Source organism: Chenopodium album, chromosome 16 (assembly GCF_948465745.1).
Source record: "Chenopodium album chromosome 16, dcCheAlbu1.1, whole genome shotgun sequence".
In the NCBI taxonomy this organism is placed as follows: Eukaryota; Viridiplantae; Streptophyta; class Magnoliopsida; order Caryophyllales; family Amaranthaceae; genus Chenopodium; species Chenopodium album.
The window spans coordinates 4999339-5005842 of NC_137849.1; the positions used below are offsets into that span (position 1 = coordinate 4999339).

The 6504-nt window shown below is 30.2% G+C and overlaps 1 pseudogene; it reads left to right on the forward strand.

Moving 5' to 3' along the window:
- The first annotated feature begins 3211 nt into the window (after positions 1–3211).
- On the forward strand, positions 3212–6367 carry LOC145584750 (UPF0481 protein At3g47200-like; annotated as a pseudogene).
- Positions 6368–6504: the final 137 nt, after the last annotated feature.

Below are 6504 nucleotides of genomic sequence, written 5' to 3' on the forward strand. Positions count from 1 at the left end.
ATATCTCATGAGCCAAACAAATATGAATTTACCTTATCATACAAAAAAAAGAAGGGTACGACCATTCATTGTCAGTAATACTACAAAATACTTACAAAATGATTGTTGTGTTTCGATTATGTTTTTTGCCTTCATCCCTCTCCTTCTCAATGCCTCCAAATTTTGCTTTGCCATTATTTACACAAATTAATTAAAACAAAATTATTTATATTTTAACAAATTACGTGAAATTAATTAAAAATATAATAAATACATAAAATTACATAATTATTATATTACACATATAGTTCATTCATAGTGTATTGATACATTACTTAAAATTTGCATATTATTATTCTCATATTAAATAATTCAATCTTCGCACCTTAAATAAGAATTCAGCTTGTCAATGGGTAAATAAATATACAAATATAAAAAACAAAATTGTATCATCGACCAATCTCATCGAAACCACAATAAATTTACAGAAGTATTCTTGGGTGTCGACCTTATTTCTTGCTCTCAACCCTCTTCCTCTGCATCAGGTATTCCAAATTTAATTCGAGTTGTTCTAACTATTCTCCAAGATTCATGTTTATCCTCTAATTCTGGATTATCCTTACTGTTAGTATTAAGAAGAATTTGATCATGACATTCTGTTTCCAAAGGAATTTGAGGGATATTGAGGGCTTTTATGTTAGGGTGCTTGACCGCTTTACCAGGGGCGGAGCTAGCCCGGAACAAAGGGAGACAGCTATCCCCCCACTTTTTAAAAAAAAAACAGTCAGTTTAATAACATATAAATCTTATTTCTTGCGCAATGATTTAGTGTACAGTTAAGAAAACCAAAAAATAAGAAATGCAGCCTTTATAATTTTTTTTTTTACTTAAATAAAAATACAGCATAAATTAACATGATTTTGCTTAAGATGTGAACTAATAGAAAAAAAAAAATGTGGGCAGATGATTAGCCTAAAACAGACCCTTTTATACAAATTTTTTTATTCTAATATTGCTGAATAATTAAATATACATGCCAACACTGTACATATTATGGAAAGACTACTCCAATCTTCCTTGGTCAATCATTTCCATTGTCTATGTGACTATTCTTCTTATCCTCACTGTGTTACAAATTTGTACTGGTTTTAAGCATTGATTACTCTTTGTTCATCTAAAATCAATGAATTAGCTTCTACTTAAAGATTTCATAATCCAACTCATTACTGTACAAGACAATTACAATTTCTTTTGGTGCTTTAAATTTATTGCTAGTTGTTATATTAGTGATATGTTAATTGAACTTAGGTACATGTTAACTAGTCAAAGGCAGATCCAAAACGTAGCTATGGGGGTGCAAAATTAGGCTCAATAAAATTATTTAAAAAAAAATCGGAATAATATATGGAGTTCTATCATTTAACTTTTTTGCCAAGTTGAATTTGGGTCGTTGACTAATGTCTTATAGACCCGCCACTGGGCCAAATTCATTAAGGATTGGAGATTGGCCCAATAATGAAGATCCACCCTCTATTTTATGTCCCTCGAAAAAACAAGTACTAGTATACCAATTACGGCATTACCCACTCCACTAGACATCACACATTCACACTAACAGGTTACAAGTTAGAGAGAGTGAGAGATAGCTCAAGTGGTTAGAGCTTTCCTCCCGATTACAAGAGATCTTGGGATCGATTCTTACCCCGCCCTTGTGGCTCTCTAAACACCAAAAAAAAAAAAAAAAAAAAAAAAAACAAAACAAAAAAAAAAAAGTTAATTTAGAATGGATGGAGTAATTAACTTATATGTTACGTCACTACGTGCTTGATAAAGTGTACAATTAAATCAAATTTGACAAATTATTCACAAGTTTAATTTCATATACCTCTAATTTCAAATGAAAAATTTAGTACTAGGTATGAGGAGACGCGTGATGCGTACATATTTAATTAAGACTAATGACCTCTTATCATATAATCAATCTACAATAGGTGATCAAAATAAAGATAGAAAATGCGAGCAAGACGAATAAGCAGCCACATGCATGGCCACTTGTGATTTATAAATAAGCGATGAAAGTCAATAAGTTTGAATGCAGATGCTTCGATGCACAACATTAATGACAACTATGACTAATATTTAGTATGAACAAGTTGATCGTCGACTTTACTTATCGATTGTCAACGTACACTTCTAATCAAACTGATAAAAATGAATGAATCTTCCATGTGAAATACTACAACTATATCTTTGTATATACTGAAAGTACAAACAAGCTAAGTCAAGAAAGACAGCTCCTATTTATTATATATGAACAACTATCAAGTCAATAATATAATTGAACATTGATATAGATGTTAATTATATTACATACAAAATAATTAGACTAAGAGTATGTAAGCATATATATATATATATATATATATAGTTAAGGAAGTGAATTGTGTTAAATACTTAATTACGAGTAGTATAGAGCTCTCTACTTCGCACACAGTCATAAAATGTCCTTTTAAACGAGATTTATTTAAAGTACGTAGCCTTATCTAACATTTTTCTGGTCGGGCTAGCTAGGTTCAAATCGATCTTCTATTTAAAGGTAATACTCTTGACATTTGCTATTTGTTTCCATCTCTCTCATTTTTTTGGGATATTATTATACTTTGCTATTAGCTAATTATAAGTATTAATTAGAGTGTACATGTGCTAATGCTTTTTTTTTTTTTTTTTTTTTTTTTTTGGTATTTTGTAATTGAAATTATGATTCTTTGTATAAGAATGGTTGTTCGTGGTCATAATATTAATCAATGAAGATGCATTTGTATCCAATCTACTGAATTTGCTATTGTTTATGTGATATAAATCTTGATCTATCACTAAAAAGTACGGAGTAATAACCAACTTCACTTACATTTTGGTTAAATATTTCGAGTTTTATTTACACATAATTAACCTTTTGAAAAAAGATGTTACGTACTAGGTGTATGTTACTTCGATATAAATTTTTTCCTCTAGTTTGGTTATTATTCCTATCTTTTCTATATTTCTAATTTGAAATTTTCATGTATGATTCTGCAAGTTCACTAGATAATATCCATTTATCTTCAGTGTGTAAAGAAGTATAGAACACGATTTAATTATGAGATTAATTCTACTCTACCCATAATTAGCTAGTTTAATTAAAGAACAATAATGCTTAGTGTACATAATTAATATATTATTTTAATTATTACAGAATGGCTGGTAGAATCAAGGATGTGGAAACCTCACTACGACAACAACTCGGATCTTTGGCTCGATCTTCCTCTAAGCATTGCATTTATAGAGTGCCTAATCATTTACTTAAGGTAAAAAGAGAATGTTACAACCCTTTAGTTGTTTCGATTGGTCCTTTATACTATAAGAATCGAACCCTAAAATCTTCCCATGACCTAAAATTGAGGCACCTTAAATGCTTCCTAGAGTTTTGTAACTACACAAATGGCAACAATAATGCTACATCCTTAGGTCAATTCATTGATATAATTAGGGAGTGTGAGGAGGAAGCGCGTTCCTATTATGCTGAAAAAATAACTCTTTCTAGTGATGAATTTGTTGAAATGGTAATGGTTGATGCTACATTTATCATCTTCTTATTTATGGAATTTTCCGATCAATTTTCACTTGGTCCTCATCCTATGGAGAACAAGTACGACGTGATGCTTCAAGTGCACCAAGATTTATTTTTAGAAGAAAATCAATTACCTTTTTTCATTCTCAACCATCTATACGATGTAGCATTTGGTGAAGCCTATCCCGGTATTTCCTTCAAGGATGTTACTTGTAATTTCATAGGCTATAGTTTTTTCCCGGGAAGAGAAGTTGCACGTACAATAGGGAAAGAAAAATTAATGAAGGTACCAAAAATTATGCACCTTGTTGATTTTCTAAGGACTTGTTGCTTACCTACAAAACTTCGTTACCAATTGCCCGAGTATACCAATGGTGTAGATTCTGATGAACTTCCTTTAACTGCCAAGGAACTAAGGACATTAGGAGTTAAGTTTATGGCAAGTGAAAGTAAGACTTTACTTGATATTACATTTTCAAAGGGAGTCTTAAATATTCCGACATTGATAATTCAAGATACTACCGAATCAACTCTTAGAAGTATTGTATTTTTCGAGCAATGTCACCATTTTTGTGATTCTTATGTTATCGACTACTTATTCTTCCTCGATGCATTGATTCACACCCAAGAAGACGTGCAAATTCTCGTTCAACATGGGATGATTAAGCATTTTTTTGGGAGTAACGACGAGGTGGCAAATCTCTTTAATCGAATTACCAAGAACTTAAGTATGAGAAACCCGGGCTTCTATTACGCTCAAGTTTGTCAAGATTTGAATGCATATCTTACCACGACGAAGAAGAATAAATGGAAGGCTCTATTGTCTAAGAAAGATTGTTTCGATTATCCATGGTCGATCACGGTGGTTATTATTCTCTTAGCATTACAAGTTTATAGTAATTTTATTAATTAAAATTGTAGTTGTATCTTGATTTCAACAAGGCAATTGATGTTGTATTTATCAATCAAAACGAGGGCTATCAAATTAGCTTATAAATCCAAGCCAAATCTAGCCACTCATACTTCGTATTATTTATCTTTCAATCTTTGTTGCTCAAATAATGTATGTCTTTTTCACTAAATTGTATTATGTATCTTTGTTGCTCTTTACGTCTTTTTCAATAAGTTGTATAATCTTTGTTGCTCTATTAATGTACGTCTTTTTTTTAATTTTTTAATTGATCATAACCCATCATTTTTTCATATGTTTTTTTTTATTATATAGGAATTTTATTTAATAATTAAACATATTATACTTTAGTTTAACAGTCGCATTTATTAATATTTATTTAGTTTTAACCTGGCCACTATATTTTGTTAAATATTTGGGTTGTTACATAACAAGTATGTATCAAACTTCAGTAATAACTCCTCTAACGTAACAAATTCTACTTCAACTCTATATACTGATTGCATTACATATATATACAAAGTTACAATTAATCTTGTATCCGAATCACAACCAAGTTTATTCATTGCTTTTAATACGAAGCTAAGTTCTTTCAATATATATATATATATATATATATATATATATATATACACATACATATACACACACAATGCTAAGTAAAAATAACTACGACGACATAAAACTAGCTAGTATAAACTTGTAGCACATTGAGGATAAGAACTACGGAGTATTACCAAATAACAAACAACAGAAGGGATTGACAATGGATAATTGAAGTAGTTTTTCATTAAAAATACTTGGACTGATTTATTTTGAACTTACCACACTTGTATATTTTTTAGATTTTCTACCCTCAAACACGTGATGATTGAGTATTGGATATATCTTGCCCTGAATAACAAAATAACAAATGAGACTATTAGGGGATCGGATGGAGAACTCAAGTTTTAAATGCGTACACATTGTCAAGTTTGAAGCGGTGGAGTTTGAGCTATGTCGTATATGCAAATTAGTTATGATTTTAATTGTAAAAGTTATGTTATTTTCTCTAGATTTGTGGTTTACAAAGCTTTATTATTGTTGTATATGTCATATGCCTATGTATTAATGATAAAATTCTTCTTCATATCCAAAAAAAAAATAAAAATAAAAATAAAAATAAAAAAAATAAAAACATTAAGTTACAATTACAATTATTCTTCGTAGCATCATATTTTTTGAGCAATGCCACTACTTTACTGATTCTTACTTTATCGACTATGTATCCTTCCTTGATGCATTGATGGACACCCCAGAAGACGTGCAAATATTAGCTCAACATGGAATAATCAAGCATTGGCTTGGGAGCGATGACGATGTTACAGCTATCGTGAACAGAATGACTACATATATATTATGATATATACTTCAAAGTTCTATTATTCGAAAATTAGTCGAAAATTGAATGCACATGCTACTACTAGATGGAACAAATGGCAGGCTATATTGAGGAAGAATTACTTCAATCATCCATGGTCAATCATTTCTGTGATATATTTGATGGTGCTTCTCATTCTTACGGTGTTACAAGTTTATACTGGCTTTAAGGGGTAGCAATTGTATTGCTTGTAATGTACTTTTCCTTTTAATTTGTTTCTTTAGTACTAGTTTTACTAGTTTTTTTTTTCTTTTTTTGTTGCATATTGACGTGAAATTTGGATTTATTGAATTTTATGTTTCTTTTCAATGGCTTGTACTGTACACATACGATTGTTGAAGGAATTGCATCATTTACTAGTACAAAAACTAACATGGATCAAATTATGGAGATAATAAACCTAATGACAACTAAAACTATCCTATGAACATGTCTATAATAGATGTATCATTTTCAGAACCACAATTAATTTCTTCACTACATTAAAACAACATAAGTCTCTAATAAAAGAGAAATTCTCAACGGTGACCCCCAACTTCTGCTACGCATTAATTGTGACCTCCCTTTTTTTAATAAAACAAAATAAAC